Consider the following 12,673-nt stretch of genomic DNA (forward strand, 5'->3'; position numbering starts at 1 on the left):
TTCTTAGGGCCAGCCTGTCGAGGAAACGACTGTGGTTTGGGCCTGCCCTGGGCCCTAGATGACCGAAAGGACGATGGTCCCGAACCAGAAGGAGCAGCGGCCGACGGGAGACAGGCAGATTTGGCTGCCGCCAGCGTGGCCACAATCTTATCCAGATCCGGACCGAAGAGAACTTCTCCGGTAAACGGCAACGCTTCCAGACCTTTCTTGGAATCTGCGTCCGCCTTCCAGGATCGCAGCCACAAGGTGCGACGAGCAGCTACCGCTGCTGAAGAAATTCTAGACACCAGAGTACTAATGTCTAGAGCCGCCTCGTTGATGTAGGTGGCCGAATCACGGAGATTGCCAATCAACTCCGCCTGATCGGCCGGACAGTCGGATTCAAAAGAAGCCTCTAATGAATCCGCCCAGCGCTCCATCGCTCTGGCAACCCAGCAAATGGCCATAGCCGGCCGTGCTGCCCCCCCTGCAAGGGAATAAGCGGACTTCAGGCAGATTTCTACCTTGCGGTCCGTAGCATCCTTAAGGGAGGACATGGATGGCATCGGCAATGTGGCACTACGGACAAGACGGGTCACGTGGGATTCCACCTGTGGAGGGGATTCCCACTTCGCAAAATAATTATCCGCGAACGGATAAGCCACCGCCAGGCGTCTCTGCGGCTGGTATCTTTTGCCAGGTTGTTTCCACGCCTCCTCTAAATGGTCCACCAACTGACCCGAAAGAGGAAAGACTGTGGCATCGCCCTTCACATCTTTGAAAAAGGCATACTTAGATTTAGCCGCTGGGGGAACTTCGTCCTCAATCACCAAGGCTGTGCGGACCGCCCGAATAAGTCCAGGAATATATACTTTGGACTTAGCATCAGCGTCCTTAGTATGGAGAGGTTCCTGATCGTAAGGATCTAGAATCTCCCCATCATCAGACGTCCCTTCGTCATCCTCATAAGGAGCGGACAGAGACACCACCGGCCTTTTATGAGACCGCATCACAGACTCCCCTTGCAACACATCCGACAAGTGCTGTACAGAACTCGTCAGGGAGTTAACCCACGCTGGCTCCTGAGAACCCGGGAGCGGGGAAATAGGGAGACTGTGGGGTACCACCAATTGTCGTGGGAACCCCTGCATGGGTGACGACACCACAGACTGCTGGGACAAACCCATCGGAGTAAACGCGGGCTGCGGAGCTAACTGGCCCACTAAAGCTGTTAACGCCTGAGCGAAACAAGCCCAGGGCGGCTCCTGTACCGGTGCTGTAACCGTAATAGGCCGCGCCATGGACAAACACTGCCGGCAAAGGCCCTCCGCGCTACCCTCCCCCTCCGCTAACGGTACTTTGCACGTGGTACACTGTAGCCGGAGGGGAAAATCACTTTCAGACATGATGGCACCACGTATGTGACCTCTCTCACCAATTAAGTATTAAATAGGCGAGAGACCACCCTGCAGCACCGCACCGCAAGGGCTTTAGCAGAAAGAACAGGGACAGTAATAAAGCTGACAGTTTAGAGAAGAAAAGATTACAGGCAGCAGCGCTAGCACAGTCACATACAATGCAGAAAAATAACAATTCCTGCACTAACAGCGCTGATCACTCAACTACACAGACACAGGGCCTGGTAGGACACAGCGCTGCATACACAGACCTGACCACAGCGGAGGAGAGGTATGCGGGGGGACCCAGACCACGATGCTTCCGTCCAGCGCTTCCAGCAGCGTTCACCATGCGTTCTGGAGAAGATGGCCGCCGAGGAGCAGAGAGGAGGCTGGCCTGGGGGAGGAGCGCTGCCACAGGACCAGTCGGCACATGCAGAGAGGGCTGTGTGCAGCGGGGGAGGCGCCGGCTGTGAGACAGGGAAGGCGCGCTCCCCTGGCATGCATTTAACCCCTGGGACGCCGCAGCGCTACCGCTCTGCTGCGGTCCGCTGTCCCAGGGGGTAGTGGAAGCGCAGGTTGGTCGCCTGGCTCCACGCTGCAGCCAGTCCCCAGGGAGCCCCCTGCCTGGGGACTTAGGACCATGTGATCAGCGGGGACCCACCGCGGGACCCCGCTGCTTACCTCTGTCCCCCTTGAATCCGGCCATGGTCCGGAGCATCTGGGGTCACCGCTAGCTGTGACCCCAGACGCCTACCAGCATCCCCGGATCAGTACCGGCGTTCTGGTACCGGCGGGGTGTAGGGAAGACAGCATGGACGTCAGGACTGACTGTCCATGCTGTTCATCCAGTTGTGCAGCCACAGCTGCATGAAAAATAAGCTTCAGGGGCTCTTCTAGCCCCCACTCCAACAGGTGCACCCGACTCCGGCCGGGCACCAAACTAAACTGAGGTGCCTTGGCCCGGGGGCGGGGTATAGGAGGGGGACCTAGTGCATCCTGGGAGGCTGAAAGCTTAACTCTTTGGTGCCCTGCGACTGACGTCACACCTATACCCAAGGTATCCTGTGGATACCCTATGGACCCTGAAGTAGAAATGTATATATATATACACACATATATATATATATATATATATATATATATATATGACCTTGCTCCAGTACCTCTCCACTCTGCTGAATACATTGCAGATAAGCATTTTACCATTTCTAACTTTTATGTTTTTGTTAACCCCGGTTTACTCTGTATCCCTGTAAATGTGATTAAAAGACCCCCTTTTTGTGAAAAAGCACACTTGTGATAAGGGTCATTCTTTGCTTGTTTGAGGCTAACCCTATCCACCCGTGTGCGGACTATGAGGGCCTCCATGGGATCCTAGAGAAGAGATATCACAGTATTACACGCAGATGTTCAAGTTTTCTTCTGGTACGCAATATATATATATATAATTAACTATATGTGCTGTGTAAACAAAAATACTACACTATATTTGCATTCTATCTGGCTCGGTTTGAGCCTCCCCTATTAAGGTTTTCCTGACCTGTTGGAGGACCATACATACTTCACCATATGGAACCCCAGTGAAGGAATCACAGATAAGCTTTAAAGATTTATTATTCGGTACGCACATTATATTTTGAGCACGTGCTTTTTTGTTTTAAATACTACACTATTAGGCACATGCCTTTTCCCAATTCTACTTCCAGATATATAAATATATATATAATAAATATAAATATATATATATATATATATATATATATATATATATATATATATATATATATTCGTTGCTTTTGACCATGTGATTTTATGCAAGGCACTGACAACTGTGTGATGGCCATGAGCAACCATTACCTTTGATTACAGATCTCATGTCCATAGTTAAAGTTAAGAAAGAAGAACTTAAAGAACTTTAGTTCTTTGTACTCCACCCAAAGCTAAAAATGGAAGAAAAAAAAAAAAAAAAACACCTCACAAAAAAAAATAAAAATAAGAAAAAATAGCGATGTGAACGAGGATGGAGAGTACTGCAGCACGCCTGGCCCCAACAGTACCCGCCTTTCTGTCTCCAATCCCAGTCTCATCTCCACACCTAATACCCAGTAGCACCCAACCCCTTCTCCTGTCCATGTTTACTCCTGCGGTCCCTAGCTCCCCTCCACCTCCTCCTGTATATGGCTCCCCTCCACAGCTAATACCTGGCACCCAGCCAGGTATTAGATGTGTCTAATACCTGGTGATATGTGTCCTGTCCCTGCTTACCCCTCCTGACCCCAGGCTTCCCTCCACCTCCTACACCTGTCCCCGGCTTCCCACCTCCTATTCCTGCCCGCAGCTCCCCTCCACCTATACTCTGACTCCCCGATTCTTCCTGTTCCTGTTTACCCACCTCCTAATCCTGTTCCTGTTTACCCACCTCCTAATCCTGCTCCTGGTTACCCACTTCCTCATCCTGTTCCTGGTAACCCACCTCCTCATCCTGTCCCCGGGTACCCACCTCCTCATCCTGTCCTGGGGTCCCCACCTCCCCATCCTGTCCCCGGGTCCCCACCTCCTCATCCTGTCCCCGGGTCCCCACCTCCTCATCCTGTCCCCGGGTCCCACCTTTTACTCCTGTTGTTGGCTCCCCACCTCTTGCTCCTGTTCCCAACTTCACCTCCCACACATCAAGACGGCGAGGAGCCATAAGGACCTGCAGCATGATTGCAGCCGCCCCCATCCAGCTCACACAGAAGAAAAAAAAAAGCATAACAGTACAGAGATAGAAATAGAGAATTCTTTGAGCATTTTTCTTAAAAATATACCAAAAAGATTTTCTTCTCTTAACTTTGAAGATGTATTTATTAGTTCATGGTTTTTCATAAAATTATGCAGAAACTGTAGTTTCTGTATTTTTTTATGTATCACCGCTAAGAACAGTCTACTGCAGAAGATTTCACAGAAATCTCCTGCAGAAGGAAAAATATGAGATATGGTAAGAACTTACCCTTGTTATCTCTATTTCTACGAAGTCCATAGGGTTCCACAGGATACCTTGGGGTATAGGTGTGACGTCAGTCATGGGGCACCAAAGAGTTAAGCTTTCAGCCTCCCAGGATGCACTAGGTCCCCCTCCTATACCCCGCCCCCGAGCCAAGGCATCTCAGTTAGTTACCAAGCCATAGGCCGGAGGAGGAGAAGGAAGAGAGAGAACAAAGATCTGGACACATACAAGAATCACATTCTCACCAGAGGGAGACGGAAAACCGGTGACCAGAGCAAAGCCCATCTGCAGCACAGGTGCGACAGGGCGGAAGTCCTGTGGAACCCTATGGACTTCGTAGAAATAGAGATAACAAGGGTAAGTTCTTACCATATCTCATATTTTCTACTTCAGGGTCCATAGGGTATCCACAGGATACCTTGGGGACGTCCGAAAGCAGTATCCTTTAAGGGTGGGGACGCTCCAGTGCAGAAAGGAGAATCCGCCGCACGAAGGAAGCATCCTGAGAGGCAAAGGTGTCAAACCTGTAATACCTCACGAAGGTATGGACAGAGGACCACGTAGCAGCCTTGCAGATCTGGACTGCAGAGGCACCACATCGAGCTGCCCACGAAGGACCCACAGACCTAGTGGAATGAGCCTTCACAGAAGGAGGAACCGGCAGGCCTTCATGAAGATAAGCTTCAGAAATAGCCATACGGATCCAGGCTGCCAAAGTTTGCTTTGAAGCAGGCCAACCCTTTTTACGGAAGCCATAGAGGACAAACAAAGCGTCCGACTTCCTAAACGAAGAAGTGCGGTCAACATAAGTCCTTAAGGCCCGCACAACATCCAAAGAGGCCTCACCCACGGAAAGACCCGGTGAGTTAAAGGTCGGAACAACGATTTCCTCGTTAACATGAAACTGGGAAACAACTTTGGGAAGAAACTCGGGACGAGTGCGGAGCACTGCCCTGTTCCCATGAAAAACCAAGAAAGGGGGTCTACAAGAAAGAGCCCCTAACTCAGAAACACGTCTGGCCGAAGCAATAGCCAGAAGGAAAACAGTCTTAGCTGTTAGCCATTTAAGATCCACTGAGCCCAGTGGTTCAAACGGCGGTCCTTGGAGAGCCCTCAGGACCACAGCCAAATTCCAAGGCGCCACAGGTGGAACAAAGGGCGACTGAATGCGGACAACACCTTGCATAAAGGTGCGCACATCCGGGATTGTAGCAATCCTACGGTGAAACCAAACAGACAGGGCCGAAACCTGTACCTTCAAAGAAGCAAGGCGAAGCCCATGATCTAGTCCCGCTTGTAGGAAGGCAAGAATCCGAGACAGACGAAACTCCCGCGGTGCATAACCTCTCGGTCGACACCACTGGAAGAACGTATGCCACGCGCGATGGTATGTCCTCGTGGAAGACGGTTTCCGAACTCGCAACATGGTACGCACCACAGAGCTGGAAAACCCCCGGGACCTCAGCATGGCCGTCTCAACAGCCATGCCGTCAAAGACAGCCGAGTCAGGTCCGGGTGAAGACAAGGACCCTGAGACAGAAGGTCCGGTCGTAGCGGCAACCGCAGAGGACTGACCACGGACAGACCCTGAAGGTCTGAGAACCAGTGCCGTCTGGGCCACGCGGGAGCTATCAACAGGAGCGTCCCTCTTTCCGGTTTGAATTTCCGGATTACCCGTGGAAGAAGGGAGACCGGAGGGAACAGGTATGCGAACCGGAACGTCCACCGGACGGACAGAGCATCCACCAGAGATGCCCCTTCGTCTCTTGTGCGAGACCCGTACACCGGCAACTTGTTGTTGTGCCGGGACGCCATGAGGTCGATCTCTGGAAGACCCCACCTGTCCACCAGCAGTTGAAAAACGTCCGGGTGCAGGGACCATTCCCCCGGATGAACGTCCTGGCGACTTAGAAAGTCCGCCTCCCAATTTAGCACTCCCGGAATGAAGACCGCTGATATGGCCGGAAGATTGCGCTCCGCCCAAACCAGGATCCGAGAGACCTCTACGAGAGCCGCCCGACTGCGGGTTCCTCCTTGCCTGTTTATGTAGGCCACGGTGGTAGCGTTGTCCGACTGGACCTGTACCTGGTGACCCTGGAGAAACCGATGTGCCTGCTGGAGAGCATTGAAGACCGCACGGATTTCCAAGATATTTATGGGAAGCTCCGCTTCTGTCGGCGTCCACCTGCCCTGGAACAAGTGTGGACCCAAAACCGCTCCCCAGCCCCGAAGACTGGCGTCCGTTGTCAACAGGACCCAATTTGGAACCCAGAACGGACGTCCCTTGTTGAGGTGGGTCGTCTGTAACCACCAAGCAAGGGACAGGCGAACCTCCGGGGTGAGCACAATCGTCTGGGACTTCAGAGACTGAGGCAGCCCGTTCCACTTGGACAGGATCAGGTGCTGCAGAGGTCTGGAGTGAAACTGGGCGTATTCCACCATGTCGAACACCGACATCATGGAGCCCAGTAACCTCATCGCCGAGAGTAGGGACACCCGGCGGCTGTGCAGACAACTGCGCACCCTTGACTGTAAAGCAGAGATCTTGTCCTCCGTCACGAAGATCCTTTGCTGTCCCGAGTCCAATAAGGCTCCAAGATGCAGAATCCTCCGAGACGGGATTAGAGTGGACTTCTGCCAGTTGATTAGCCAGCCGTGCCGTTGCAGCAGTGCAATGGTCAGGTCCAAGTGGCGTAACAGGAGCTCTGGAGATCCTGCCACCAATAACAGGTCGTCCAAATACGGCAACATGCGGACTCCCTGCAGCCGCAGAGAAGCCGCCATGACCGCCATCACCTTGGTGAAAACCCGTGGTGTTGTCGCCAGGCCAAAAGGTAACGCCCGAAACTGGTCGCTGCGGATTGCAAACCTGAGGAACTGTTGATGGCGCAAAAGAATAGGGACATGCAGGTAAGCGTCCTGTATGTCCAATGACACCATGTAGTCCCCAGGTTCCAGCGCCAGAATGATGGACCGTAGGGTCTCCATCCGAAACTTCGGTACCCGCAAAGACCTGTTGAGTGCTTTGAGGTTGAGAATCGGACGATACGACCCATTGGGTTTCTGTACCAAAAAAAGATTTGGATAGAAACCCTGGCCCCTCTGGGAGAATGGAACAGGCACTATAACTCCAGCCTGGAGCATAGTGTGCAATACCTTCCGCAGCTCCGTAGCCTTGTTCCGGTCTAATGGTAGACCCGTGGTGAAGAATCGAGCCAGGGGTCTGTGCCGGAAGGAGAGGGCGTACCTATGGGAGACCACCTCCAGAACCCAAGTGTCTGTCGTAGTGGTCGACCAACACTGGGCGAACTGCAGCAGGCGGCCTCCCACCCTGGGATCCCCCAAAGGGAGGCCCGGACCGTCAGGCCACAGGCTTGTCATCTGGCTTGGGGGCCGGACGTCTGGTACTCCATGCCTGCTTCCGGGGCTTGACCGATTTCTTAGGGCCAGCCTGACGAGGAAACGACTGTGGTTTGGGCCTGCCCTGGGCCCTAGATGACCGAAAGGACGATGGTCCAGAACCAGAAGGAGCAGCGGCCGACGGGAGACAAGCCGATTTGGCTGCCGCCAGCGTGGCCACAATCTTATCCAGATCCGGACCTCCAGACCCTTTTTGGAATCTGTGTCCGCCTTCCAGGATCGCAGCCACAAGGTGCAACGAGCAGCTACCGCTGCTGAAGAAATCCTAGACACCAGAGTACTAATGTCTAGGGCCGCCTCGTTGATGTAGGTGGCCGAATCACGGAGATTGCCAATCAACTCCGCCAGTTCGGCCGGACAGTCGGAATCAAAAGAAGCCTCTAATGAATCCGCCCAGCGCTCCATCGCTCTGGCAACCCAGCAAATGGCCATAGCCGGCCATGCTGCCCCCCCCGCAAGGGAATAAGCGGACTTCAGGCAGATCTCCACCTTGCGGTCCGTAGCATCCTTAAGGGAGGACATGGATGGCATCGGCATCTTGGCACTACGGACAAGATGGGTCACGTGAGAATCCACCTGTGGAGGGTATTCCCACTTTGCAAAATAATTATCCGCCAACGGATAAGCCACCGCCAGGCATCTCTGCGGCTGGTATCTTTTGCCAGGCTGTTTCCACGCCTCCTCTAAATGGTCCACTAACTGACCCGAAAGAGGAAAGACTGTGGCATCGCCCTTCACATCTTTGAGGACGAAGTTCCCCCAGCGGCTAAATCTAAGTATGCCTTCTTCAATCACCAAGGCTGTGCGGACCGCCCGAATAAGTCCAGGAATATATACTTTGGACTTAGCATCAGCTTCCTTAACATGGAGAGGTTCCTGATGGTAAGGATCCAGAATCTCCCCATCATCAGATGTAGACGCCCGCATTTCCCCGACGCCGGGAGACCGATATCACGATCGTAGTGATGCCGGGCGCCGCAAGCGGACAGCCGCGGGGGGGGGGGGGGAGAGTTAGGTTTAGGGCTCCCGGGGGGGACTTAGGGTTAGGCACCCCCCCGGGAGGGTTAGGGTTAGGCTAGGGGGAGGGAGGGTTAGGGTTAGGCACCCCCGGGGGGGACTTCGGGGTAGGCACCCCCTCGGGGGACAGGTTTAGGCAGCGGGAAAGGGGGTGGTTAGGGTTAGGCACTTGGGGGGGAAGTTAGGGTTAGGCACCCCTAAGGAGGGTTTGGGTTAGGGGGGTTAGGTTAGTAGATACTCACCTATCCACGATCGAGATTTCCAGCGCTGTCGGGCTTCCGCTGCTCCGGACAGCCGCGGGGGGGGGAGGGTTAGGTTTAGGGCTCCCGGGGGGGGACTTAGGGTTAGGCACCCCCCCGGGAGGGTTAGGGTAGGGGGAGGGAGGGCTAGGCACCCCCGGGGGGGACTTAGGTTTAGGTAGCGGGGAAGGGGGTGGTTAGGGTTAGGCACTTAGAGGGGGGATTAGGGTTAGGCACTTGGGGGGGGGGGTTAGGCACCCCTAAGGAGGGTTAGGGGGGTTAGGTTAGTGGATACTTACCTATCCACGAACGGGATTTCCAGCGCTGTCAGGCTTCCGCTGCGTCGCACTCTGCTCCTGTCAGGCTGCCGCTGACGGGAATCGAACCGCCGGCCGTATTTCATACCCATTCCCTCAATGCTATCCCATTTTACCTCCTTTGCTCCTAAAGGCTGATTCAACTGGCCTCATATTTCCTCTGATACTTCACCCTGTTCCTTTCAACATGCTCATCTCAGTCACACGTAAAAAACCCTCTCCCAACATTGTCTTTCTTTCCAACTACTGGCCTATCCCTCTTCTTCCATTTGTCTCGAGAAGTTTGTCTAGAATAGCTGTCCCACCTTCCTCTCCTCTCACTAACTGCTACAATCAGGTTTTTGAGCCCTACACCCATCTGAAGCTGCCCTTTCCAAAGTCACTAACAATGTTCTCATCACCAATCTAAGAGATGCTCATCCATCTGGAGTTCTCTGCAGCTTTCAACATGATGACCAGCATCTCCTTTAGACACCACTTTTTTCATTATTTTCTGTGACACTGTACTCTTCTGATTTACCAGCTACCTTATGAACCATGCATGCTCTGTCGCAAACACAACACAGATCTATACACTATAATTACCATTAAAAGTACATATAAAAACACACAGCCACATATAACTTTGTAGACCATTTTCTTTACTTTCTCACGCCAAGGAGTGCATTTTAATTAATTTTAGTACAAAAATCTTCAATTTTGCAACAGAAAACAATATTTAAAATTATTGAAATAGTGAATGCTTAAACACAATAAGCTAAACAGACTACCAGAAAGTAAATGTAATTGAATCAGAATATCCAGCAGATAGCATCACAGCATACTTATTTCATTTCCATGCATATTACTTTACACATACTAGTTTCCTGTGCTATATATCAAATCACAACAAATATTGAAGGATAAGGAGATTCTTTCAAGTCATAATTAAAAATAGTAGTTACCTTTTCCTATTATGACATTCCTAAAACTTATATTTAGTCATAGGTGACAATTCAGGTAATTTATTACATAAAATCTTTGTGGGTTACAAAAATGCAGAATTTAACATGTAATAGTTTTCTGTACATTGTACTTCATACAGAGCCAGCCCTAGGCATAGGCAAACTAGGCAAATGCCTAAGACATTTTGAAATGTCTAGGAGCATGCATTCCAAGCCTAGGGCCAGCTCAGCTTGACAGCGGGCAATGGCGGGACTGGGATGGGAGACAGTGCCTTTTTTCTTGTTGTCCTACCGCGATAGGAGCTCTCAGCTCAGCTCTGATCGGGCAGCAGCTCATACAGCAGACAGCGGTAGCAACATGGAGCAGAGCCAGTGGGGGGCAGAAATTGCTGCTGGAGGAGAGCATGCCCAGGTGCAGCCGCTCCTCCTCCCATGAACCTTTGCGGGGTTCAGCAGGCTAGGTGTGTCTGCAGGGAGACCTACAGCGGGGAGGGGGCGCCAATGCTTTTTCTGGTACAGGGCACCAAAATGTCTAGTTACAGCTCTGTGGATGAGTATTGCAATGGTTGAGGGTTGATTGATGTTGCTGACTGCTGCTGTAATCTATACTGCTGGTTGATGCAAGCGGTGCTGGGAGAGGGGTGCTGGGTCACAGGTGAAACCAGCAATAGCGCTTTAGAGAACTATGCAAAATCTTATATGCTACTATTTGTTACGTGTAGCCATCTAAATTATACCACACAAATGCCCTTTTAATTAGAGGTCGAGTCTCCCATATCCAAATATTCCGAAATACGGATTTTTTTTTTGGCATGACTGAGATAATGAAACCTTTGATTTTTGATGGCTCAATGTACACAAACTTTGTCTAAGGCACAAATTATTAAAAGTATTGTATAAAATTACCATCAGGCAGTGTGTATAAGGTGTATATGAAACATAAATAAATTTCATTTCTGTACACAAACTTTGTTTGAGCCACAAAATTATTGAAAATATTGCATAAAATTACCTGCAGGCTGTGTGTATAAGGTGTATATAACACATAAATGCATTCTGTGTGTATATTAGAGTCCCATTCCCAAGATATTTCATTATTAAATGCAAATATTCCAAAATATGGAATATTCCGTTATCTAAAATACCCCTGGTCCCAAGCATTTTGGATATGGGAGACTCAACCTGTATATCTTAGTAAGCCACTGGGACATTTTTAGAATGCTGGATCAGACAAAATAAATGATAAACTATGGTCTCAGTTCTAATTTGAGCCAATAATTTCAAGTAAGCTATGCGGTCTTGTTCTACCCCAAAAAACATTACATTTACAAACATGAAAGTAGAGGTTACAGAAGAAGACACATAAAATTGCTTTAGTCATATTCTTTTAAGAAACAAAACCTTCACACAAACAGCTGGGCATGGCAACAATTATGACACTGGTTTATATTCCAATATTCTAAGTACTCCATATAAAATTCATTGGACTGTTTGTCTGTCTGTCCGGTTATGCATTCGGACAGCCCTGCACCGATTAGGATGAAACCAACGCGAGGTGGTCTAGTTGGATCCTGGCCAGGTTATAGGGTTTTTATATATATATATATATATATATATATATATATATAGTTGGACCTCCCGTTGGTGTACGCTGGGCAGAACTTAAACATGGAGAGCCTGTTCTGAGCCTTCCACTGGATCGACTTGGATGAAAAATTCACAGAGGGGTGGCAATCGGTCTGGGATGCCTAACTTAATAACTTGAAGATTTAAACCTGGACAACGCCGGGTACTTCAGCTAATCATTAAATAAAACAAAACACAATGGGGAAGATTCACAAGTGCAAGAAACTTTAATGCAACCACTATGAAACGCTTTTATGTTTGGCTCCTGCTGTCAAATTAACATCACATGTAAGTCACCAAATCTGAAAGGATCCAGCTGCCTGACCAGTCTGAATGAGAGCCCTCATTCGTTCAGTCTCCATCGTAGGCCCGTATTTAATTTGGAGCGAAAAGTCATAGGCCGGGCAGGTTTTGCCATCGAAAACTTATCGCAAGCGTCCCCGGATTAAATTCCAAATTGCCGAAAACAGGACCCGGCGAAAAGTCCTGTCGTCTTTGGAAAAATCAGCCTGACACCCCCCTAAAGATGCTCTGACATGAGGGTTCACTATGGGTAACATCGATTAGCCCTGCTAAAGATATTTGGGTTCTTTAAATGGTCTCAATAGGAGCAATTTAGCGTTTTTGGGAGAGTGGTGAAGAATAGTATTTAGCAACTTTTGGGGGCAAAATAAGTATTCTCATCAAATTTGGGGCTACATCAAAATGGGTGCAAGCATAGTTCAAAATAAATAAGATCATGCTT

General features: G+C 50.3%; 1 protein-coding gene across 13 annotated transcripts in view; it reads right to left on the reverse strand.

The window, feature by feature from the left end:
• Window positions 1-12,673, reverse strand: part of EPB41L2 (erythrocyte membrane protein band 4.1 like 2) — a 258,307-nt gene that overhangs the window by 66,234 nt on the left and 179,400 nt on the right. The window lies entirely within an intron of this gene.

This window comes from Taudactylus pleione, unplaced genomic scaffold (genome assembly GCF_031769625.1).
Source record: "Taudactylus pleione unplaced genomic scaffold, aTauple2 ptg000326l, whole genome shotgun sequence".
Classification (NCBI taxonomy): domain Eukaryota; kingdom Metazoa; phylum Chordata; class Amphibia; order Anura; family Myobatrachidae; genus Taudactylus; species Taudactylus pleione.